This window comes from Phyllostomus hastatus, unplaced genomic scaffold (assembly GCF_019186645.2).
Source record: "Phyllostomus hastatus isolate PE091 unplaced genomic scaffold, TTU_PhHast_1.1 phas_scaffold_78, whole genome shotgun sequence".
Classification (NCBI taxonomy): Eukaryota; Metazoa; Chordata; class Mammalia; order Chiroptera; family Phyllostomidae; genus Phyllostomus; species Phyllostomus hastatus.
The window spans coordinates 5,917,979-5,943,785 of NW_025334041.1; the positions used below are offsets into that span (position 1 = coordinate 5,917,979).

The 25,807-nt window shown below is 52.4% G+C and overlaps 1 protein-coding gene across 9 annotated transcripts in view; it reads left to right on the top strand.

Moving 5' to 3' along the window:
- ELMO1 (engulfment and cell motility 1) overlaps positions 1–25,807 on the top strand; it is a 472,430-nt gene that overhangs the window by 356,713 nt on the left and 89,910 nt on the right. The window contains exon 1 of one of the 9 annotated variants that reach the window (XM_045828142.1): positions 368–822. The exons of the other annotated variants lie outside the window; for them this stretch is intronic. The gene's annotated coding sequence lies outside the window, so the exon portion shown is untranslated. Of the gene's footprint in view, positions 1–367; positions 823–25,807 lie in introns of those variants that run through there. 9 annotated transcript variants of the gene reach the window in all.

Here is a 25,807-nt window from a genome sequence, read left to right on the forward strand (position 1 = left end):
AAGAACGGAAAGTGCACGCGAAGGAGGAGGAGGGAGAGAGCAAACTCACAATCAGACAAAAGTGAGGAGAGGGGGAGAGAGGAGATTGCAGTTGATTATGGGTCTGGCAGCAGATGCTCTCCACGATTCCAACTCGCTGCAGCCAGTCTGTTTCCATGGCAACAGAATCGGTAATTATCGAGCCCAGGCGCTCTCCCCTCCTTTCTCCCAACAAGGTGGAGGCTGATGAATATGAACTCTCGCCAGCCCATCACCAGCTTTCTTTTTCTTCTTCTTTCTCTCTTTTCTTCTTTTAGTTCTTTACGAAGGGAAGTGAGGGTATTGGGGCATGCCAAGAAGAGGAGCTATAAGTTTATTGATGAAAGACATTAGGCACTAACGTTGAAATGAAGTTATATTTTTCTCTTGCGAATACTATACGAGAAAAAAGCTCTTCCTAGAAAAGCGGATGATCCCTGAAGATGCTAAATAAATGAGCAGGAGTTTCCCTGAAATGGAGGCTCCTCTTGATTGGCCGATCTTTCCTCGATTCCTGCCAATCGGAGCACCCCTGGGCTCCAGCTCCATAAACATAAGCAAAGCTCCATGCTCATTCTCCTGGACTTGAAGTGTATGCCATTCAAAGGTGTGCGGCGAGTCTCCATTCATATGGCTCAACTGGAAACCCGTCTCGTGAACAACAAGCTTACTCAGGAACCATCTGGTGTTCCCGCACATTGTTCTTCGGGGGGACGGCTCTAAGTCATTCGGTGGCGGCGGCGGCGGCAGCGGCGGCTTAGAAGCAGTATTTGTAGTTGGGAAAGATGCAGTTACGGGAGCTTGGTGAGTAAACCTCTGTCTTCCACATCTGTCCGCTGGTATTAGCAGGCTGAGCTCAAATGTAGCTTTGTCCTATTGTCTGCCGAGAAAGCTGTGAATCGGAACACGCCCGTGGGAGAACAGGCATTCCAGGGTGCCTGCGATGTGGCAGCCTGTGGGCTGCAAAGGCTGCAGGCTGTGCTCGGCTGGGCTCGCGTTTGTAGTTGACTGTGCGTTACACTCGGACACTGGCCTGTCTCGTTACGGTTGGTGCGAGGCGCAGAGTTCTGCTTTATCTCCCCGGGGACCATTTCAAAAGAAGATGCTGTAAAACTACATTAATAAGATTCATTGCTGGGAAGGGAGAGAGAGAGGGAGGCACAGAGCTGAGCTGTGAGCTGCTCCACTGGGTGGCTGGTGTTTGCTTTGTGAAGAGAGATGTTACTACGGTGGTCTGCCAAGCCCTCCGCAGACCCCCAGCTGCAGAAGGAAGTGTCTGTCTGGCGTGCGCTGCTGTCCTCGGCTCGGGAAGCGTGCAGCTGAGCCGGGTCGTGTCCCTTTCTCTTTGCATGAAACCAGCCTCCGAAGTGAAATATGCTCTCTCTCTCCTTTTAGAAAAAATTAATTGCAAGGATGCGTCGTGCATTCAGACACATTTTAGCTGTCAGAAACCATGCTTCGAAATGGCTCTGTTTTGCATCCTTTTCAGCCTCTGAAAACCAGAGAGGTTTGCAAAGTTATTGTATGCAAGGATTGGCTCTTTGCCAGGGGAAGGGCTGCTCTGAGCAATCGCTCTGCTCCCTGGGGGTTCGTTTTCTGACACTGGTGATGAAATTTTCAATTTCGTTGGGAAGAAGCAAGAAGAAGAAGACAGCGGTGTTGTAAACAGGCAGTGGAGGGCTAATGTGTGGAAGGAGAAACTCTTTGCCTTTAGGGACCCTTCTAGCTACCAACTTAAAATTCTGTGTGGCCACACACAACTCAGGCGCAGCGTAGGGTTCCAGGGGAGCTGTGATCCTCCTGAGCCTAGAGGGCAGGGCATTGTCTTCCGTGTGGGTGCAGAGAGCGGGGGCTGAACCGGGGCTTCCACCCCCGCCTGGGAACCTCTTCCAGCGCCTCTGTCTGCCGATTCAGAGGCTTCGTCTCTGCTACTTTTTTAAAATGTGGTTTCTTATATTCTGTGCCAGGACGTGAGGTCTCCTGCAGCCCACTTGGGTTCCAATAACAGAGAAAGGAAATGAGGAAAAAAGTGTTTCATCTGGTTTATAAATAAATGCACATGAAATGGTTGTGCAGGGACATCTTATTGGTTTGTCCTTTAAACCAATGTCCTTCTGACAGAAGAGAGTGTCGTGGGTTCTCACGTGGCTCTAGGATAGAATGTGCCGGCTCCTCCATAGGGTCGGTCGGGGAGGAATAGGTCAAGCAACCAAAGAGGTGGGAGGGTTTTGCCTGGAGAAGACTTGCCTGGGAGAGAGACCTCCTCTCGTCTCGTGACCAGTGAGGAGGTGGGCTGATGCCACGGAAGGAGAGGGAGAGTTTGCTAACTGTGGGCGACAGTACCCAGCGCAAGGGGAGCCTGGCCCCTTGACCCGGTTGGGGACCCGCCGGTTAGTTGAAAGCCTGTCTGGAAATACAGGCTGCCCTCTGATGCCCAGGACTCACCATGCGCTGAGCTAGACAGAGAATTGCGCCTGGCTGCCAGCACGTGCGTGCGGGTGAGCTCTCCCTGGTCTCCTCGAGGCAGACAGCGCGCGGAGGAAGCCTGGCTCTTGCCGATGTGCGCCGAGTGACAGTCACCTCATTAAAGTGACCCTCCATCCTTTTTTGGTCCCATCTTTCCCATTGGTGTCATGGGTATGAGCGAAGTACTGGCACCTGTAGGCAAGAATGAGAAGAGACAGCCTTTTATGGAAGCAGTAAAAATGTAAAAAAAAAAATTTAACAGTAGTTATTAACCTATTTTTGGATAATGCCAGTCTAAGAATTTGAAAGCTAGGAAACGCTCCCATGGGTCTTAGAAAATTCATTTATGCATAATCGCATAACACTTTGATGACAGCCCGTTTCAGGGGCAAGCAGGATCTCTGTGCGGGGAGCAAGCCAAGAATTTATTACACACTCAAGTTCATAACTTCCTTCTTGTGCGTGGGTTCCCCGAGCAGTAGCTTCGGCACCCGAACGCGGCCCCGGGCATCCTCCCCCAGGGCTGCAGTCAAGAAGTCTGGAAATCACTCCAGAACGTGATGGCTTTCTCACTCCTGAGCTCGGAAGGCTGGGGAAGCTAGAGTCGAGGGACTTGAAAACGTTCTTTCCTCTTTCACTTTTTTGCGGTATCGCCACACTGCTTTCCACAGGGGCCACACCGATCCGCATTCCCACCAACGGTGCACGAGGGTCCCCTTTTCCCCACGTCCTCGTCGACACTCACTGTGTGCTGATGTGTTGTTGAGAGCCGTTCCGACAGGTGTGAGGTGATAGCGCGCTGTGGTCTTAATGTGCATCTCTCTGATGACCAGCCACCCTATGTTCGTTGCGGCGTTATTCGCAATAGACAAAATCTGGAAGCAGCCCAAGTAGATGAGTGGGTAAAAAAAAAGCTGTGGTACATTTGAACAATGGACTACTACTCGGCCGTAAAAAAAGAAGGAAATCTTACCTTTTGTGACAGCGTGGATGGGCCTTGAGAATATTATGCTAAGTGCAATAATAAACCAGTCAGAAAAAAGACAAATACCCTTTGATCTCACTTACAGGTAGAATCTAATGAGCAAAATAAACAAACAAAATAGAAACAGATTCACAGATGCAGAGAATAGACTGATAGCCGTCAGGGGGGCGGGAGTTTTGGGGGTGGGTGAGAAAGGTGAAGGCATTAAGCAGACAAACAAAGCTCACAGACACAGACGACAGTGGGACGGTTACCGGAGAAGAGGGTGGGAGCAGATAGGAGAGGGTAAAGAGGAATAATGCCAGCCACCACATAGTACAATATGCAGGTGACGTACACTCTATAATGTTATCAGCCAGTGGCACCCCAATACATTCAATAAAAAAGTAAAAAAGATAAATAGAACATTCTTCCGGGTACCAGAGTCAGCTGCACCCCGTCACTGTTCTGTGCGCCCCCCGGGAAGGGGCTTCTTGCGCTGCCTCTTCCTGGCATTTGTCGGACGTGGGCACATTAGAAAGGGAAATGTGAGATAAAGAAAAGTGAATTTCGCCCTGGCTGGCATAGCTCAGTGGATTGGGCGCGGGCCGTGAACCAAAGCATCGCAGGTTCGATTCCCAGTCAGGGCACATGCCTGCGTTGCAGGCCACGGCCCCCAGCAACCGCACATTGATGTTTCTCTCTCTGTCTCTATCTCTATCTCCCTCCCTTCCCTCTCTAAAAATAAATAAATAAATAATCTTTAAAGTTAAAAAAAAAAAGAAAAGTGAATTTCCTTGGATGTTCAAGTGGCCATCGAGTTGACCACTGTGAGTCAAGGTGAATGTCAGTAAGTCGAACCCAGCCCCTGAAACTCAGACGTGAGGGTTGGGAGAAGCGGATTCCTCACCTCTCCCAGCGGTTGGAATGAACCCCGTCCCTGCAGGACGCGCTGGCCTGCTCTGAGTGTTCCCTGGGTCCCGGGCACCGTGCAGTGCCTGCGAGGCGCACGCAATACCTCCCCGAACCTCGGCAACAGCCCCGACAGGACTGCTTGGATGCCTGTCCTCTAGGTGAGGGAACCGAGTCACCAGCACGTTGAGGAGCTCGCCTGTGTCCGTCCGGCGAGGCACCGGCAGGCACTCGGTGCCGGCATACGTGTCGGCTTGCTTATGTGCCGATTCGTGGAGGAGAGCAAGTGGGGGGGGGTCTCCCCGCTCTCCATCTGTCTGATGGATTCAGGCCACAGGGAGATGAATTCAACAGTCACCGCAGCAAGTCAATTACCAAAGAATCTGGGGCCGGGCGGGTGGATTACTAATGATGCCATTGAGGAAAAGAAGTTTGGGCTCAGTGAGAACTCATCACCAGAACGCACCCCGTGGTCCTCCCTCGTGTTACTCTGCGACTTGCCGTCTCGTCCCGCAGAGCGTTTATTTGGTCCGAACGGCGTCAGAGGCTGTGGGTGACCGGTGCCTCCTGGGCCAGCTGGGAGAGGTGGAAGGTCGCCCGTTCCATGGCTGCCCTTTGTTTGCATTTGCCAGGCGTGATTTTCAGTTTCCGTAGCAACGGTGAGAGTCCTGAAGGGCCAGAACGGCAGGACAGCCAGTTTGGGGTTGTGCGTGACCCACGATGGCTGTGGAAGTCCCCAGGCTGCACTGCTTTCTGAGTGAGCAGCAGGGACGGGCCCGGCCCAGAAAGAGGCTCCAGGTGGTGACAGTGACCACACACGGATGCAGCCACTGGAGACCCAGAAGCATAGGCCTGGAAATCACTGAGTGGCAGGGGTTTCAAACCATGGCCATCCCCAGTGTTGGGGGGACAGGGAGCCGGGGGACATGGGGTCCTCCACCCCAGGTCCACTTGAGCGTCTCCACTTGTGTGTGTTTCATCAGGCGGCGTCCCCACGGAGGTCTTTGTGTGAGGCATGAAGGAGAAGGGGTTGGGCCGCTGAAAGGAAAAGGTATAGATTTCCAAATGTCCATTTGACATAAGAAGGACATCGAAGGCCAGAGCCTATGGGAAGACCACACTGCCAGATGGAAGTGGGCTCCTCGAGGTGCTAGTGACGGGTGTTCCAGACACAGGCTATGTGCTGTGCAGGCCTAACTTCACACACGTTGCACTATTACTCTGGGTAGGCGTACGCGTGGAAGACGATTTCAGGAACTGTTCGAAGAAGAGTGTCCTATGGGGACAATGTGGCAGATGTCTTTCTAGACCAGCAGTGTCCAGAAATAGAATGCAAGTTATGCATGTAATTTCAGTGTCTTTTTTTTTATTTCAGTCTCTAGTATGTCTAAGATATTCTCATTCCAGTTCTCATCTCCAAAACCATTAACAAAATACCCATCTCCGACTCTTCACGCTCAGTCTTGGAACTCTGACGTGCGTTTTACACCTACAGCCCCACCCAGCTTGTAAACTGAATCTTCACAGGGAATCTGTATTTGAATCTCATAAAATGCGTCGTTCAGAAAGTAGGCTCATGTGGGCAGTTGCTCTAAACATACTTAAACCTTTTCCGGTCGCTGAAGTATCTAAAATTAAGCGAAATTTCAAATGGAATTGCCCAGTCCCGCCGGCCACACATGGCCCCGGTGGCCAGTGGCCCCTCTACTGGACAGTGCAGTGCTGGACTCTCAGAGGACTCTCCTCAGATACCTCTGTCCCGTCACGTCACGCCAGGGCACCCGCACCCCTTTGCCCTCCGCCAGGTCCCGGGAGACCGGCTGCGGGAGCAGAGGGAGAACAGGATGTCGCTGTGCACAAGCATGCGCGCCTTGGCCTCTCGCCGTTGCATACAGCCACCACGACGTGGGGGGAACTCTCGGTGTCCCCCTCTCACTGTTGGGCGTGAGGACAGTAAGAGGGGTGTCATTTCCCTCAGCGGGACGTCAGTAGCCACCACCTGCAGCATTTTTCGGTCCCCAGATGTCCTGGCCCTGCCACTCACTGTGCGTTGGGTCCACCGCCCTCAGCTCCCTGTGTTCAGGGAAACGTGGGTTCAGTTTTAACACCAAGCTAAGCAAACCACGACGGAGAAAGTCATTCTGCCGCAAACAGGTAATTCTCTATGAAGACAGGTGTAAACTGAGGCTCGGGGATGATTTGATGGCTGCCGCCTTACCCAGTTCTGCACGTTTTTGTGTAGCAAGAAGATGGTGGCTAAGTAGTTGTTCCAGTTAATTTGGTCTTAAAGTCCTTGCCTTCAGCTTCAGATATTATCCCATTTATCCACGTTTCCTCAAACTTCTATTTCTTGAGTAAAGCCAGCCATGAAAACGCCATCAGCCTCGTCAACAACGAGGTGAGACGCACACTGCCAAGACTCCGAGGCCTCTGGCCCCGCCGCCGGGAGAGCTCCCACCGCGGACGATCGCCGCCAAGTCCGCAAGGGGGTGGAGAAAACTCACTTTAAAGGCTTGGTCCCCTAAACCTTCCATTAGTGAAGGGTTCTTTTAGAAACGCCACAGAACATGGAGAAAGGGAAAAAAATATCCAGCGTTCAATACCATCTCCAACATCAGGTGTGGCTGCTGGTCCGGGTCCACCTGTTTCCGGCAAGATGGACAGGGTTCCCAAGGCCTTAAGCCTCCTGCACTGGAGCACCCAACGGGCATCGGCTGGATTAAGTCGGGTGGGTCCTCGAAACCTCTTTCCTGTTGTGCAGCGTCTCCCTTTCCACGGCGTGACGCCGTCCCCTTTCCCGAAGCAACGCCAGCGGACCAAATGGGGTGACCCCTCAGCAGTGTTGTGAGGGGGAGAGGGCTGACTTCTGAATCTGCGGACGTGTGGCTGAGCCAAGGACTCAGAACTCCGATGCAAGTGGGGTGAAGCGCTGGGGTGTCCCCAGGGGTGTGGAGACGCTGGGGAGCAGCTGTACACCCCATAGGGCAACTGACCACTGCGGTCATGGTCTTTGCAGTGCCGCCGGGTTCTGAAGTCCACTGACTTGCTAGCTCATCGAAAACGTTCCGTGATCTAGAAAGGAAAGGCGAGGGAAGTACTCGTACAGTCAGCAGAGCAGCAAGCCAGAGTCTCGGGCCTTGCGATGTCCCTTGTTTTGCAACGAGATTTTGCAAGTCACTAAACGCTTAGGCTCCTAGCACCCCCACGTGGGCAAAGAGGGTCTTGGACTAGGTGGCTTGCAAGGTCATATGTATGTCAGGCTTCCAAACCGTCTGTTCTCTAGGGCCTGTGTTCCATCGGTCACAGCAGGCTTTCAGGCCGTACCCGGGGAGGGCCACTACCGAGCTATCAGAACGGCTTGCAGCTGCAACTGACTTGTCATCCCTTCCCGCGCCCCTCCCGCAGCCCCAGGCCTCGAGCGAGGCTTGGAAAGGAACACAGAGGGAACTGTCGTCGGTAGGCGGGGTTTCGGGGTAGGGGAACGGGGCCCAGTGCTCACCTCTCGCTCAGCTGTGCAGGGAGGCGCCGCCGCCTGCCGAGGAGGGCTGCGGCGTGGCGCTCGGGACTCACTCTTCTTTCCCTCGGAGCCACCACCGACGATGGGAGGCCTGTCGAGGAGAGCGGCTCCCTGGCACCGTTCCCAGACCTGCAAGCACATGACATCAGGTTTCGTTCTGGCTTCGCTGGAATTGTAGCTGCACATTTGAGGGAGTATCTGGGGCAGTGCTCACATCACCCACTTGCCCGGTTGGGGGGGAGCGCCCATGAGCTCACGGAACGAGAACTTCAGTCTGGCAGCCCCAGCCAGGGCTCCTCGGGACACGGCAGTCTAACTCAAGCCAGCCGGGCCATGGGTCCCGGCAGGTGGGGCGGACTCACGCACGTCTGATGGGCCAGCCGTGTGAAGTCTGCATTTCAGAGACTTGATCACACCAGGAGCTGGTCTGACGGCGACCGATGCTGGTGCTGGCCCTAGACCCAGACTACTTAGAGTTCCGGGTTTAGCCCAAGGCATGGGCCCTGCACGTGTGACCCTGCCTGCTGAAGAGAGTGCTGGGGGTCAGGGGGTCAAAGCCCCTATTCTAGACTCCATGAGCCAGGCTCAGATGTCCCTGCAGAGTAGCTCCGGGAGGGTTTCCAAAGACCACCTGTGGGCAACTCCTCTGTCCTCCCTGTAATTCCCCGAGCACTAAGTAGCTGACTACTTAACTGCTTGGAACCTTCGTTTCCTCATCCGTAGAAACAGAAGTAATGGCGCATTTCTTACAAGGCTGTTGATGAATGGAAATTAAATTACAGTGATTTCTGTGTGAGTGATTAGCACGCCGTGTGCTTTGCAGAGAGAAAATCGTAGGCTCGCATTCCTCGGGCAGAAGCTGTTTATTTTTCGCGCCTTGCAGAAGGCCTAGCTCAGCTCCTGGGCAGTGGTCCGTTCTCTGGAGGGACAACCGGAGTGCCAGAAGGGCGCATGTTCTGTGCTCCCAGGTCACTCCCCTCACTCCTCGGAGACCACTGAACCCCGCTGGCCCTGGGAGCCCCCCAGAACCAAGAGCCTGGGGCACAGTCCCAGCTTAGCCACGCTTCAGGTCTTGCCACATTACCCCTTCAGTCTTGGTACATTTCCTCACGGATAAAATGTAAATAATAGCTACTTCCTCGGACACAGAGAGAGCAACTGAAGGACTATGCCCCATGGGCTTCGTGGATAGTAACATAAGGCATTACTGTCGTCGTTTTACATCTAGAGAGGCCGTGGGACGTGCAGGGACACAGGAGGAAGACAGCCACTGGCAAGCTGAGGAGAGGGGCTGGGGCAGACCCTTCCCTCACAGCCCCCAGGAAGAACCAACCCTGCTGACCCCCTAGACTTCAGACTTCTGACCACCCCCACCCCACGCCGTGGGTTAAGGCGTGTCATCCACGGCTCTTTGCTACAGCAGCCTAGCCGGCTAACACAGTGCAGTGGGACACGTGGGCTCCTTTAGGGTGTCGCAAAGCCCGTGGCTCCTCTGTTGACTGTAGCTGTGCTTTGAAAGCACTGTGTGACGTGGCCCATCAGGAGACACGGTATTATCAGCGTGCATCTGGAGACGGAGGACCGGAGCCAGGGAGACCGGGTCCTCGCCCCTCCTCCCCCTTAGATGGAGTTTCAGCGGAGCAGTTAAGATGAAAAACGTTGGAGCCGGGGCTCTTGGGCTGAAGTCCTACGGGCTGTGTGACCACGGGCCCTGGGTGGCCTCGCGTGCTCCACAGAACAATAGTACCTGCCTTCTTAGGTTATTATGAAGACCATCTGAGTTAACGTGCAAGACTCTTCCTGCTTGGCATGTATTAAGTGCTCAACAATGAGAAAAGCTCTTGTATCAGCCTCTGCCCGAGACCGCCCCAGACCCACAGGTCACCTAGTAAGTACCACTCACAGTCTCCCTCATAATTCTGGAAGTTTCATTTATGAAATGACCGTATAAATCATTGAAAAGGGGATTTAAAAATCTATGATTTTCTTTTCCCTTTTTTTAACCTGTCTTATTCTCAGAAGGGCTACTGTTTGAGAACAGCTAGCGTGCCTTACTGACCCTTCAAAGAAAAGAAACAACATATCTTTGGTGCCCGTTGGCAGCGAGATTTCATCAGTCACTTGAGATCATGGAGAAACTGGCTGATCTTTTCACCCTTCGAGCTAATTAGCCTTTGGACAAACACAGCTAGTCACCAAAGCCAAGCCCAGCTGACCAAACACGGTGCAAAGAGTAAATTTGGTGGGTAAATAATGCCAAGCTTGGATCTCCCTGTAATAATGCTTTTCTGAGTCCCTGGAATCTCTGCGTTCCTTCCTTCCCAGCTACGGTTGGTAGAAGGGTGTTTACAACCTTGCAAAGCAATGGGGAAATGTGACTGGTTAAAACCGCTCTCTCCTCCCCTCCCAACCCCCAACCCCACTTACAATTTCTTCTCTTCTGTTTACCAATAACGAGCCCTGTTCTACTTTAAATGACCTAAGTGTCTCTTTTGGGCCCTTGTTGAACAGACAGAGGAGACTTCCTTAGATCCCCAGCTGAAATGCAGTTTTTCTCGATTTAATTTCACTAATTTCACGCCTCACCATAGCCCAAAGGCCCGTTACATAGAAGGAGATCAGGACCGTATCCACTGAGATGGAGTCTGATAAAACCCAGTGATTTCAGACCTTCCAGTCAGGGGCTGAAGAGGGTTCTCCAGGCTGTCCTTGTCCAGCCCCCTTCGGTCGCAGCTGCCATCCCACGGAGTGTCCCACCGTCCCACCAGGGAGTCTGCGGTAGCCGTAGGGATGGCCTCTCCCTGGCCTGAGGACATCCCCCGGCAGGGGCCGGTAGGACGGTGTGCCCGCCCGTCCTGGTGTCCGGCTCTCCGCGGCGGGCTCCCGGTCTCTGCCCCGGTGTCCCCTCACAGGGGCAGCCTCACACTCTGCATCCACGACCTTCTGAGTGACCGCCGCCCCTTCCTGATGCCACAGGGCAGAGTCCTGGAGGAGAAGGGACCCCAGAGTGAGTGACCAGCTCTGACAGGGCACAGCCACACACCTGAGTCCCTCGGGGTTTGGCTTTTGTTCCTTCTTTGGGCGAAACAGGAAACCCTTCAGCTCTTATTTCCGAAGGGCCATGAAAGTGTGGCCATTTCGCATGGTCAACAACGTTCATTGAGTCAACAGACATTTATCGAGTGAATACTAACTGCCCAGCATTATGCTGGGTAAATGAGAAGAATCCAGAGAGAATACAGTCTCGACTTTGCTCTCAGGGATCTTAGAAAACAGTGAAAACCTCAGGAGACAGTGAACCATGTGTAACAGTATTATCTCGTTAGCTACGGAGCCGTAAGCCTCCGGTGGACCAAGTCCTAGGCCACCATTCCGTACACTTGCAAAGATGGCCCGTGCCGCAGAGCCCCGGACTCCACACCTGCACGTGAGGGTGTGGTTGACTGGGTAGTGTTCCACATTCCCCTGGAGCGGGTGTGGGGGAGAGGTGGAGGGAGAAGGTGCTGGCTAAGGCATGGCTCTCTTCCCCACACCTGGGGTCTTGGGTGCCCACTGCTTCCATCCTGTGCCTTTGGTCATTGCTCCCTAGGAAGTCAGCTGTTCCTTGCCAGATACTGGAGTCCCCCCCCCCAAAACCACCACTCACTCACTCACTCACTCAGGGGCGTGGCCTTCTTTTCCTCCTTTTGTCTCTCTATCCTCCCTTTCTGGGTGAGTTTCCGAAAGCAGTCAGCCCCCTCTGTCCCTGTACCCGAAGCACAAAATTTGGCCAACACTCCCCCTAGTGGCAACATAGCAAATCTCCTAATAGGACTTAACCTAAGAGTCCAGGCTGAAACCTGGTGGCTGGCCTGGGGTTGAGTCACCTGCCAGTGAGGTATCGCTGGGCTCCACCTCAGGAGTGTGGCTCAGAAATGTATGTTTTTATTCCTTTCTGAACAAGTAGCCTAGGCGTTTAAAATAGTCAAGTGTGGGATCTGTTGACCTAGATCATGCATCCCTGAATGCTGTAGGAGAGAGAGGCAGTGTGAGAAGAAATGCTTGTAAACTTAGTATTAATTTCCAAAAAGAACAGAAGTCAGAGGTGTTTGCCTGAATTTCCCACAATGCACACTTCTGAGAATGCTTACTTCTCCTTGTGTTCCCTGTGCTACCTGCAAATATATGGGAGTATTTAGGTAACGTCATTAACCAATGTAACCCAAATACATGTAATTTAAGAAAGTGAGTTATGCCTAGGCATCGTCGCTTTATTATTCTCCGTTTATATTTCTAAACCTCCTCCAAACCTTAGGTCTTCTCTCCGGTTTCCAGACAGCCGGGGCATTAGGAACAGGCTGCTGATTTAATCAGTGGGCTGCTTGTCATGTTTTCCAGATGGTTAATGGGTCTCTTAAATAAAACTGGCCCTAATGCTAACTGGTGTTTCTATTCCCGTCCCCTTGCAGAGTAATTTGTTTCATGGCCCAAGTTTCTTTTCATTATTTTTCTGCCGTCTGTGGTGATCCCTTTCCCCCACTTCTTGGTGCAAAGCTGTCCGATTGCACATTAATTCAATTCATCCATATTAATCACACACGCCGGGAGAGGAGACCGTTCATATTAAGATCAACACCTTGTCCAAATATGTGCCTTTCGCACGTAAAGTGTTCGAGGACAGGCTTGTCATTGACCTTGATGGAGAGGGAAAGAATCGTGTTGCTACAGAGTCATGTACTGGAGGCTCCCCTCACTCCTCTGCTCCGGGAAGGGGCATCCTTGCCGTGTGAAAGGGAGTTACTTGGGAGCAGTGTGTACGGACCAGTGTATATTTCAGGAGTCCCCCGTGAAGAACCACGTGCTCCTAATTCCAGCGCTACACAAAGGATTCCAAATATAAGTCACCTTCGAGCTGCCCCCTAGATTTCGGTTGGATTCCCATTTCCCAGGTGGTTGGTTGCCGAGGTCTGTACCGTGAGGTCGTTGGGAAGTGACGTTAGAACTCGTGCCGGCAGAGCGCCCCTGTGCGGGGCTGCTGCAGCCGCGGGCGGCTGGATGTCGGCAAGATAACGTGGGTTCCGAATGGGGTGGGGTTCTGAAAGGAAGGCAGCCGGAGGTGCTGAGCATCCACGGAGGGGCTGTGGGAGAAATACGGCACTATTACACCAAGCACTTTCCTCCCTTCCATTCTGTGGCCTGCCTGCGATGATTTGTCAGGGTTTAAAAATAAATGAACCGTATTCACTTCTTCCTTCAGAGCCTTGCTTTGAAGGCATTCTGGAAGGAAAACAATGCAGTACTAACACCGTCAGTGTGGGGGGATCAAGGCGTGCAAAGACAAATGTTCTGTCCGGCAGTGTGTGCATGTATAAGAGCCCACACTCCCCACGCGGGGGGAGCATGTCCGGTTCCAGTTCAGGTTTTGTCACACGTGCCAATGGGATGCCTCAACAAGATGTTAGTTATCTGCTGGGTAACGCAGAGGAGACGGTGTTTTCAGTGGGTTTTAGCAGGATTTGAACTTTTCCAGTGTGATCTTTACACCGCAACACATAGTGATAGGGATTAGGTTTTCTATAGCCACTCAATTCCAATTTTCAGTGCCAAGTAGAGACAGGATTCTTTTGTGGGCATATCATTTATGTTGATCATTGCGTTTCACGTTTTATTTTAGCTGCAAAAACCTTTACTGTAAGCAGAGCAGACCCTACCTCAGAAGCCCACGCCAGCACAGCTGAGCCGTGGGGTGGACCTGGGGCTGGACACCCCGGACTCCCCACTGAGCCCCCTTCTCCCCCCGCTGAGGGTGAAACCTTTGAAACTGTCTCTGGGAGCGAGAACACGTTTAGGTCTCTGTATTTGGCAGGGCGGGGAGGGGGGGGGCGGGGCGGGGACGCCTTTCATGATTCACTCATTCTTTGATGGAGCAAATGTTTATTTATTTATTTTTAAGATTTTATCTATTTAGTTTTAGAGAGGGAAGGGAGGGAGAAAGAGAGAGAGAGAAACATCAATGTGCGGTTGCTGGGGCCTGCAACCCAGGTATGTACCCTGACTGGGAATCGAACCTGCAACACTTTGGTTCGCAGCCTGCGCTCAATCCACTGAGCTACGCCAGCCAGGGCTAGAGCAAATGTTTATTTACTCAGTGCCTGTTAGAAGCTGGGCCTTCTTCTAGGCACTAAGGACACAGCAGTGAGCAGCACACACCAAGAGCCTGCTCTCTCCCAGACCCAGCAGCCAGGCCGCTGGGGGTGGCGCGTACCAAGAAGAAATTTGGAAGAATGGTCCGAGAGAGGGGCCCCGGGGAGAGGGCTGGCTAGGGAGAATGGTCTGGTGAGGCTCATCCAGAGTTCGGGGAAGAGTGTTGCAGACAAAGAAAGCTCCCGGAATCCCCGGGGCAGGGGGGGACTTCAGCACGTCCACGGCCAGGCCAGCGGGACAGGTGGCGGGTGCCCAGCGGGGGCGGGGGCGGGGCTGTGGCGGGCAGAGGGGTCTGAGCGAGCAAGTCCGTTTCTGGAGGCTTCGATAAGCCGTGATGAAAGTCCCAGACTTCACATTCTATTTTGAATTCGCTGTTAATCGTGGTTTAATTATTTGTTATTAAACTACTTATGATTAAGCTCTTCTACTTTCATTTCATTGACTTCCCAGATGGCTTTGAAGTAGCTCACATATGTGATGTGTAAACACAGGTTCATTCCAATGAAAGTTCAAGACCAGGCAGAGGGATAAATAAGGAAAAGATAGTGGGGCTGAGAATTTAAAATGTAGCTCTGTGTTTCCTCAGAGCCGGGGGAAGGCAGGGCAGGGAGAAGAGAGACAATAATGGCTTATGTAATTCTGATTAGTTTAAAAGGAAGGCTGTTTGTTCTTCAGGGAAGAAAATTCTCAAATAAATTCTAAACCTAATGTATTCCATTGGGCCTTACACAAGAACCATCAGTAATTCTCTTTATGAATATTGAATATCCTAATCTGATATTCGCAAACTGTTGCCACGCCGGGGAATACGAACCTTGATCAGACTGCACCCTGCCACCTCCCGGGGGCCCGCAGTTTAACGGGGCGCACGGCAAACACACGCACACGACGACGCTGAAGCCCACGCCGTGTACATCAGAATCTGTTTCCCAAGTGCCTGTCGGGTGGGCCAAGAAGTCTGTGTGGTTTTTTCTGTAAAATAAAAGACACATTTTTCATTTTTACCAATCACTTTATTGATTTGGGTTGAGGATTTTGAGTATGTCGGCTATCTAGCTATTGGCTTCTCGTGGGGTAGAGGCCAGGGGTGCTGCTAAACCCCTTCCATTGCATCAGACAGCCCCACAGCAGAGAATTGTTTGGCCAAAATGTCAACAGGACCAAGAAACTTTGCAAACCACTTTTGACACGTTCAGTCAGTCACAGCACCTTCCCCATACACTGCGCAGATCTTTCTTTTGTGTTTCAGTTGTGTTTTTACCTTTCTTGAAATAGTAAAGCATAATGCACCAAAAATGTATATTTTTCTTCCATCTTCATAATTAAAATGGCTGCACAAAAACGAACCAATTTTGATCAGGTTTTTTTTTAATTCATGCTGATAGGACAGCTGTCAAGGACAGCTGTCACAATAGAAACTAACAAAACTGTTTTGAATGAAGTCAAAGACAATTCAGCGCTACTAGGGCCGTCTCATGGAAAAGACTAAATGAACTTCTTAGCCAGGCCCGCAGAAGTGGGCCTTCACAGAACTCCCTGTCAGTCACCCTAACCCTAACCCTAACCCTAACCCTAACCCCTAACCCATCCCAGCCTGGCTCTGGGTGTGTTTCCGGGCCGCGGGAAGAGCCAAGTGGGCCAGGGGACCTGTAGCTTCCTGGTAACCCGAGGATGTCACACACAGCCCCCAGGGGCAGGGCGGCAGGGTGGGCGCTGGGGGCCGACTCCCTCTGCTGGCACATCTCCCCCGCCAGGGCTGGTCGTCGTCGGTGCCACGGTGACTCTGTCGGGAGCCTGGGGGCCAGGTGATCTGCCTCGCTGCTTTAGTGACATAATCCTTTGGGTCTCTGATGTGTAGGTGACAAATTGATATTGTTGTGAGCATGGAGTATTTTTTCCTATTAAAATGTGTGTTTATTAATTGAACTCATTCAAGTTTATGAGGGAAGATAGAAAAGGTGGGCATCACAAAAGGAAAAATGCCTCTCGTTCATCCCTTGGAAGGAAAAGGCGGTGAAGGCTGTGGCCAGCGTGCCCGCGGACGTGTTTCTGTGTGCGTGTCGTGGGAGAGGCTCACACCGTCTAATCAGCCCCCTTTCCCCACGTCTCTCCACGTCGAGACATGCAGGTCCACGTATCGTTACCATTGCTACGGGGCAGTCTGGTGTATACTTACAATGACTTAAAGCAATCCTCTAAAGTCAACTTACAGGTCGTTCCCAGTTTTTCACAATTAGAATCAGTGCTGGGACAAACACTCTTTGAAACACACCTTTTACACTTTTTCAGTTTTTCGTTAATACCTTTTTGGGAACGGAAGGAACTGTGATTTCGGTGACTACCCTAGCTGTGAGTCGCACGCACACCCAGAGCCTTTCCTTTAGACCCCTGCTCGCCGCCTCCGATGCAGGTGGCGCTGAGCTGCTCCCTGACAGAGGGACGGGCCCCAAAGCATGAATGGGGCCCCAAGTTTTAGATTCTCATCGGCTTTCCCTTCTTCCCATCCCAACCCCATAAATTCCCTGGATTCAGTCACCCAAGCCGGAGCATGGAGGGTATTTTTGGCTCCTTCTGTTTATTCCACACCTACCCCATCCAGTTAGTCACCGAGTCCTCTAAGTTCTGCCTCCTAAAACATGTCCTGGGTCCGTGGTCCCCTCCTCCCACTTAGCCCCTCTGGCCCTGGTCCCCGGCACTGGACCCGTGAAGGATTCCCTGCCCGAAATGCCCTCCTCTTCCTGGTTTCCTCTCACCCTCGAATCGGTCCTCCATGCTTCATTTTGTGATAAATTTGAGGATGCTGTGCTTTGCCTCAAAGTTTGTAAAGGCTCCAAACTGCTTTCCTGCTAGCATTCCGACCGTGTGCTCGGTGTCCTGTTTCCAGACTGAGTCACCCGAGCCTCCCTGCCCTGTGGCCCCAGCGCTGGCAAGGTGGCCCTTCACAAGTCCCGAGGGGGACACCCAAGGAGCGCTGGCCTGCTCAGAGCCCGCTGGAGAGAGAGGCCCGCTGTAGCTCAGCCCTGCCCTCAGCCGTGTCTCAAATTATCCAACACAGTGTGACGATTTAGAAAAAAATTCAAAAGCATTCCACCAAAGAGAGGCAGGTTTGCAAGTATACATTAGAAAATCATTTCCATTTAGGAAGTCTAATTTAATTAAGTGACATAAATTTTAGGCTACGATAGCTTTTCCTGCGGAGTCAGGATTTCTTGCTTCTGGGCTAATGCGAAGCAGGTAGTCGGCCTTAGTGTTCCATGCTGGACTGTGTCAAAGTCTGAGTATCAAGTGTGGTTCTGAGGGGCAGGCAGTGAGAGGCTATTTCGTCTAAATCTTATTAAAGCACTATGTTCAAAAATTCTTTTCAATGAAAGCATTTAAATGTTAGGTTCATGGAAGAGTAGGCTCCAAGGGCTGGAGGTGGGTGTGAACTTGTTGTGTCTGAAAACCCGCCAGGCAGGCGGTGCGTCCAGAGGGTGGCGGACAAGGAGGTGGGTGGCCTGGGGCTCAGAGAGCGAGCCAGGGCTGGTGTCGCCGGGCTCTGTCCACCGCGGCGAGGACCCTCGGAGGACTGTGAGCATGGCAGGGACCTGATCTGGTCGGACCTCTGTGATGGAGGGGAAGGAACGGTGAGATGAGGCAGGGGAGAAGGTTGCTGCTGCAGACCCTGGGTGAGCGATGGCTCAGCCGAAGGAGGGGGGGTGGGAGATGGTAAGGAGCGGTCACCTTCTGAGTTTGTCTCAGAGGCAGAGTCAATGGGACAGGCTGCCTGAACATGGTGGACTGGGTTCAGGGTGGGAGAGAGTGCGTGCAGTCAGGATGACCGTGGGCTGTGAAGGAGCTTTTTATGGAGATAAGAAACACGGGGGAAGAACAGACTAAGGCGACAGAGAAGGAAGAAAGGGTTGAGTTCGGTCTGTTGGATGTGACGTGCCTGGTGTACGGCCACGTGCAGACCCGGAGGGAGCAGCGAATCGATGCACCTGAGTCCAGGGAGGAGGGCGGTGGGACCAGAGGTGCAACTTGGCGGTTGTGCAGACGTCGAAGGTGCTCTGTCAGCTCGTGCAGGGAGCAAGTGAAGATCGAAAAGAGGTCCAAGGACGACAGTTAGCGATCAGGGGGACGAGAAGAACCCAGCCGGAGGGACTAAGAAGGAGATACTGGGAGGCAGGGAGTATGCAAACAGTGACCACGACAATGTGGGACGCGTGCCGTGGGAAGAAAGGCTCTTTTGGGAAGAGGCAGTGAGCATCTGTTTCCAGTGCTATTGTAAAACGAAGATTGTAAATTGTCAGATTGGGTCTGACGAAGGTCATGGGCACCCATGATTAGAGCAGTTTCAGTTTGAATTCATTGTCTGATTAGAGAACGTCTCTTATGATTGGTTTTAGTTCCTTAGTGAAATGGGAATCAAAGTTATGATAAAAGCTGAGGAAGAAGGGGCAGGACCCCGGAGGTTTGCACGTAGAGGAGAGGCTTTGAAGAGTGGAGCAACTCGGGAAATAATAGTAGGCTTGCAAAAAAGAACTGGGAACTCACTTGTTAGTTAAGGTCATAGATTTAAAATGAGACCAGATAACACCACTGTGTGCTTTTCTCCAGCCACTTTCGGCTGCAGAGGTAGGTGGAGGCAGAGGACAGGACCTAAGGAAGGTCGGTGTTTGGCTAGGCCGTTGTGATGGAGGGCGGAGCGGCTGTGGATTGGGAGCGAGTGGAAGGGAGGGACTGGGGTTATGATGGAATAGAAGTTAAGTAAGGGTGAGAGGGAAGGCAACAGAGGGGTGACGGACAAGGAAAAGGGGTGCTGTCAACAGCCACAGTAGGTTCCAAGAATTTTTGGAAGGGGGAATCTAGGAAGAGTGAGCTGAAAAGACGCAATAGGACTTGTAAACTTGAGACTTGGGCGATGGTGCTGGATCAGCAGTGACGATGTTCAGGGCACAGTCGCGGCGAAGGGCAGCTTAGGGAAGTGCAGTGGCCAGGACCACTGGATTCAGGAGGTCATGAAACTGAGAAGCTTGGTGTCGTGTGGGTCGTCCTTGAGGATATTTAAACCGCCAAGAATGATGACAGGATGGTGACAAAGAGAAAGAAGAAGGGAAAGTCTTCAATAAATGGTGGGCACAACCCGGAGGAGAGTGAACACCGTGAGGAGGGAATGTGGGCAGTAGTAGCCCGGCGGTGGGCTCCTCCAGGACCTGGGCGGGGATTAGGGAGTCAAGGGGCTGAGGTCTGGAAGTTGCAAGGAGGCGCCGGGAGCACAGTCTGCCCAACCCCCAAGACCAGTAGTTCCAAAGAGTGGGAAGGACAGGCTTGAGTAGGTCACGAGAAAAACAGTCTCCTGGAGAGTCAGCTGGATTTCCATCAGGGCAAGAAAGAGAAACAAATGCTTGGAGGAGATACAGGGTGTGGACGGACCCCGGGCTCCAGAGGGCACGCCGGAAAGGCTTGGGGATGGGGGGAGCCGGGGCCAGAGCTCCGAGCAGATTCGGGCGTAAACAGAGCCGTCGGGGATGTGGATCCATGGGAGTTGGGGGCTGGGGGCTGAGCCGGGGTTCCGGACTGGGGTGGACAAGCATGAGAGGCATGACGGGCTGGGGGCTGGGGGTTAGGATCCCGGTGAAGCCTTTGGGAGAATGGGACACTCCACCCTAAACGTAGTGACCGGCTGGGGCTGGTCCCCTTGGCGGTTCCTGTGCTGTGATGGGAAGGGCCAGAGGAGGAAGAGGGGAGTTGCACCCGAAGCCTGGGCGAGTTCTTGGGGACCTCGGAGGTCAAGGACACCTTGGAGGTCAAGGAGGGTGGTCTGCAGGGCCTGGGAATTCTGCCTCAGCCGTCTGCGGGGCGACCTCAAGGTTTCCAGACACATGCTCCTTCAATTGCCCATTACCTTCTCCAGATTAGAAAATCAGCACCCAGGGACAGGGGCGTTCGCCTGAATGTATTTCATAATTACTAGGCTGGTTCAGTGCTTCAACAAATACCGTCTTCCCGGAGAGCACTTCACATTTGCATTGGAAACGAGGCGGTGCCATCCCGCTCGCAGGAGCAGGCCGGCCGGCGGCTCCGCCGTGGCTCTGGCCGTCTCACGGGAGGGCCGCAGGCGGCGGGCAATCAGCGCCACCTCCACTGGACGCAGCTCGGAAATGATGTTGTGCTTTGCTCGCCGCTGGACACGCTGGGCTTGGGAAGCTCGGGCCACCAGGAAAGTGGTTCGTGTGTAATGGCAGTGAGACTTGTTGTAGCTCCTGATTTCTTGCTCCCTTTTTTTCCCCTGCATTATAATCCAACCTATAGACCACTCGTTATTTACTTATTAGGAGTTCAGCTTTCTCACTTTTCCCACTTCAAAGCAGTCCTTGAGAAATTGCCCAGCTGATGATTTTTATGGCAGTAAGACGTATTTTTCATGATAGTCTTTCCAACAGCGGCCATAAAGCTCTGTCGCTACACGCTGTCACGGGGCGGCCTCACTCGATAGTCTTAAAGTCTAATTAGTTTTCTTGCATGCCTGGGTGCATCTCTGAGCTGCAGAGTGACCTTCTCTCCTCTAGGCAATCCAGGCGATTGCAGAACTGTCTTTTATACATGGATAACGCATCGATTGATCTGAAGACATTTGGGTCGAAATTTATGTCTTGAATGTAGAAGCGAGCAAGGGCTTGTTTTGAAAATTTCTGACTTAATTACTGTCTTTCAGAAAAAAAAGAGAAGACAAATTCAGAATTTGAAGAGAATTATGGGTATTTGTTCTGACTGGTTCCTAAATCAACATGTTTGTGGTCTTGAGGACAGTCTCCACAAGGGGAGGCGTTTGGAAAGGAGCTGATGTTGAGACAGAGCAGTTTGCATCAGGCACCTGAAGCGGGAAAGGGTCTAGCAGTGGGACAGGCGCTTACACCAATAACCCTGCTCGCTTCCATCCCACTCCCGTAGAGGACGTGGGGCTGTTTTGTCCTCTGGGGGCTGGGGGAGAGACTAGGCAGGCCATGGAGGGGGAGAGGAGCTGGAAATCTGTGAAAAGCAGAAGAGATTTGAACTGGACTTTGAAAGATGATTAAGGATTTGCCCTTCATTTTGAGCAGGAGTTGGGTGGTGTCGTCAAAGAGGGAGTTCACAGAGGAGGCAAGAGCCTGAGCAGAGGTTGGAGGAATGAATGAGGTGGCCTTGGGGACCCTATGGAGTCAGCAAGGGGTAAAGAGAAGTCCAGTGGGGGACTGGGTTCTCACATGTGTAAGAAACTGATTGAGATGAAAGGAAAATAAAAGTGTCTACATGTTTTCAAAACATTACAGATAACACTCACCTTTGTTTCTTACTTGGAGACATTCAGAAATCAAATTCTTATACTGAAATAATACGGAATTGGACCACTTTTTTTATGTGTCTAAGTAATTGATCTGGTCATGTTCTTATAAAAAATTGATTCTCCATCCTTTGGTGAATGGGGGCCATGGGGTACAGTGATGAGGAGTAAGAGTGACCAGATGGTGTTGGGGGGGAAGTGGAGGCTTTGAGCCACGAGAGGAGGGTTTATTTCCTGGCGTGAACAGTTAGGAGCTGTGTGACTCCGGACTGAAGTCACCTAACCTCCTCCTTCCGTGTCAGGGGAAGCGATGAGTGAGTTGTTTTGAGACCCGAGACAGCGCAAAGAGGTAACGTGGGAGCCCTTCCTGCCGTAAGTCACGCTCATCTCTCCTTTGGGAACTTTGCGCTGTTAAAGCCCCAGGGTCAAAGGTTGTAGGGTGAACTTAGAGACTGCTTCTCAAACTCTGGGGTCTGAAGTGCTTCTCACCTGGTGTACTTGTAGAAGTATCAGAGCTGGGGAACCACCTGGAGAATTTCTAACTCTGTAAGACTGAAGAGGGACAGGGTTTAGGGACCTGCTTTTTTAGCCAACACCCCATGTGATCCCAAAACAAGGTGATCCGCGGAGACTATTTTAGGTAAACTACCCCCAAAGATCTTAAAAGGTATATGCATCCAGCCAAATCAGGCCAGAAAGCACCTTGCCTGTCCGCAGAAGCTTGGTGGTATCCTCCCAGAGAAGGTGCACAAGCCCCTGTTGAGTTTCTGAGGGTTTCGCTTGGACAGGCCCCTCGAGTGGAATTGACCGTGACACCTGGAGCCAAGTCAAGAAGGCGCGGGCTGCGGTTGTGTTTGGGGCGGAGGAGGGAAGGCCCGATCAGCCTGCCTGCCGCGGAGCACAGGCCCCGCCCCTGGGCACCTGCCCATCACACGGACCCGTCACTGGCAGCCGTGACCCCTGGGGAGAATCAGTGTAACCGCCCTCCGGAGGCGCCCCTCCTCCCCCTATCTCTCCCCCAGCTCTGCCCCAAGGACATCAGCCATCAGCGGGAGGTGCTCGACGCATTTGGCCTGAACCTAATTCTGACTCTTGGTGTTTCTGTGACCTCCAGGAAGCCCCTCATTTTTGAGTTTCCACCCTCAACCTTAAATGAGGGTGACCTACCCAGCTGGCAGCGCCACTGGGATGACGCGGTGAGATGGTGCTTCATGCTCCTTGTGGGCCTGCTGCACGCACGAGGTCCGAGATCCGTGCCACCCGAGGCCCAGGCTCGACGCTGCGTGAGGTCCGAGACCACTGCTCCGGGATGCCCACTGTCAGCTCGCGCCTTAGAGAAGCTGCCGTTTGCTCGTTCTGAGCAGCAGGCAGCAGTGTCTTTGGAAAGGCTGCCCCGGAATCAGAGCCAGGTTCCCAGTTTGAGGCATGGCGTGGAGGGCACAAAACAGCTTTAAAATGCACACTGCAGGGGTACTGGCTCCTGAATGAAAACGGTAGCTTTGGATTGAAACTTTTAATTCTCCTTCCTCCAAAATTCCCATCGAGATGATCAACACACACACACACACACACACACACACACACACCCAGACCGTACTGGCCCTGGAGCAAGGGAGAGGGCGAACTAGTTGTTCACTAGCAACATGCAAACAGACTCTCACGAGACACCAGGCTTTCCCTCGGTAGGTCCGTTTTATACAAGCTGAAAGTGGAAATAACCTCCACGTTCAGCCGTAGGAGAAAAGTTAAATAAAGAAACAAAAAGTGTTTTCCTTGAAGATGACGACTCATTAGCATAGTTGTTTACATAGGAAAGGTGTTTGTGTTGTTATATTTAAAAAGTTTAAAAACAATATGTACTTGCTCTGACCGGTGTGGCTCAGTTGGGGGGGGGGGGCATCATTTTGCAAAGTGAAAGGTCACCAGTTGGGTGCCCGGTCAGGGCACGCGCCTGGGTTGCAGGTTGGGTCCCTGGTCGGGGCACATAGGATTGACAACTGATAGATGTTTCTCTCTCACATTGGTGTTTCTCTCCCTCTCTTTCTCCCTCCCTCCCCCTCTCTACAAAATATAAATTAATAAACAAATCAATTATTTAAAAAAATAAAAACAGTATGTGCAATATTATACTAAAACGACCCTTACAAAAATTTCTAGAAAGATATGCACCAACAATTTTCAGTTTACTTGTTGTAGATGGTGGGATGAGAGATCATTTTATAAAAGGTTGCTTACCTCTTCTTCCTCACTTAATTGCACTGCGTACTCACGTAATAAACAAACACATCTGAGAGAGGGTTGCAGCCGGGCTGTCAGACGCCAACCGCAGACTGAGAAGTATTTGCGTAAATAATCGGGGGCTTGGTGAGAAGTCCATTGTCATGTCCAGAGGCCATCGTCGCCCATGGTCTGGCACTCTGACCTCACTGTGTGGCAGTGTTGTGACAGCCCTGCTTTCATCCTGTGGGTCCCTTAAGCAAGGCTTTGTGGGTAACAGGTTTATCTCCTCCAAGAGCTGAAACAACTCCAGTCTCCCTGAGCCATCTGTGTGTGTGTTCCCTTCCTGTCCATTCACACGCCAGGTGAATTTCTCTCACGTGAGTGGACCTCTCTTGAGACCCTGGGATGGACTAGAATAGCCAGGGTCCGGCACGAATAACACCCATTTTCATTACAGACGCTTTTATTACAAAATCGTAAGCATGGAATTCTGTAACAACAATATCTCACTCAGGTGCACCATATGACATTTTAGGTGAAATGTTCACATTAAAACTAGAAATTGTTATACCCATATTATTTTTTCAAAGATTTTATTCATTTATTTTTACAGAGGGTAAGGGAGGGAGAGAAACATCAATGTGTGGTTGACTCTAGCACACCCCCCACTGGGGACCTGGCCTGCAACCCAGGCATGTGCCCCGACTAGGAGTCGAACCCGTGACCCTTTCTTTAGTTTGCAGGCCAGCACTCAATCCACCAAGCCACACCAGCCAGGGCATTATACCTATTTTATTGCCCTACCAACCACACTCATGTGGGCCTTACTTCCACCAGACTCTGTACTGTGGTGTTTTTTTTAAAGCACCATTACCACCCCCCCACTCCATTCATTTTCATAACTGCATCTAGAGTGACTGCTTCTTTGACCCTCACTTTGACAACGCCCCAGCCCCTTTACCTGGAGCCTCCAAGGTGAGCGCGATGCCATGTAGGTGCTGTCTTATTAATCAGGTGTTCACGTGGTGCTGGGCATTAATCACGCACACTCGCGCAGCTGGAAGAGATTCATTAGCGTCATCTTTCACTGTTCCTATCCGCCCCCCTCCGCCCCCCCACTGCTCCCTCTCTGCGGCGTTCGTTAACATGCCCCTGATACTCTGGGGGGCCAGCTCCGTCTCTCTCCCTCCCGTTCCCGCGGCCAGGTGCTGCGTCTGACTCCCAGGGGACAGGAAACGGTTGTTACAAAGCAGAACATTTAATTAGAGGCCTCCGACGGCCTCTCTATGACTGATTTCCTCTCACGTCTGCCAGCATCCTCTGGGAGCTGCTTCTCGGGACCCGTGGCCGGTGCTAAGCCGAGCGACGGCCCCCGGGAGGGGAAGTGGGTTTGCCAGTGTGACACACCTCGTCACCTGCCCCTCGCCAGGGACACCCTGCCGGTGCCCAGACCCTCCCCCCTGGTTCCCAACCAGCTCCCCCATCCGCTTCCTGACCCCTAGGTAGAAGGCTTTGAGTTCGGAGCCCCCTGCTCTGGCCTTCAAACCCCGTTTTATGTATGGAGCGCCTCCTACAGGCCCAGCCCTGCACCAGTGACCGGGGAGGCAGGGCTGAGCCCAGGAGACGTGGAGTTTACATCCGATCCGGGAGACGAGCAAAAGCAAACAAAAGCACAATCAAGGCAAAAGGTTCTCAAAAGTAAGGAGTTCTGTGAACAAAAAGGGGGTGGTGACAGAACCTACCGGGGCGGGCAAACCTTGTGTCAGCCCACGTGGCTGCAGAAAGCCATGGTCCCTGGACCAGCACCAGCAGCGTCACCTGTGACCCTCCCAGAAATGCAGATGCTAGGTCTGACCCCCACTCACGTCTGAGGATCAGGGATGTCGGCTGCAGCGCCGTGATGGGAAGGGGGTGGCCCATGGAAGGTGTGGAGGAAGGACATCCCAGGCAGAGGGGGAGGAGGAGGCAAGGCAGGGAGGACCTCGGCTTGTTCAAGGAAGGGAACTGACGACCGCTTTGGCCAGAGCCACGTGACAGTGCGCGTGGTAGAAGGTGACGTCGGTGACGTGGGCGGGGGTCAGATCGTGCAGGTTCTTGTAGACCAGGGTGTCAGGTTTGGGCTTCAGCTAAAGTGAGAAACTGTCAAAGCACCTTAGGCACTAACATGCATGGACCTGAACTACTCTGAAGACGATCTTCATTGCTGAGGCCACACAGATTGGAG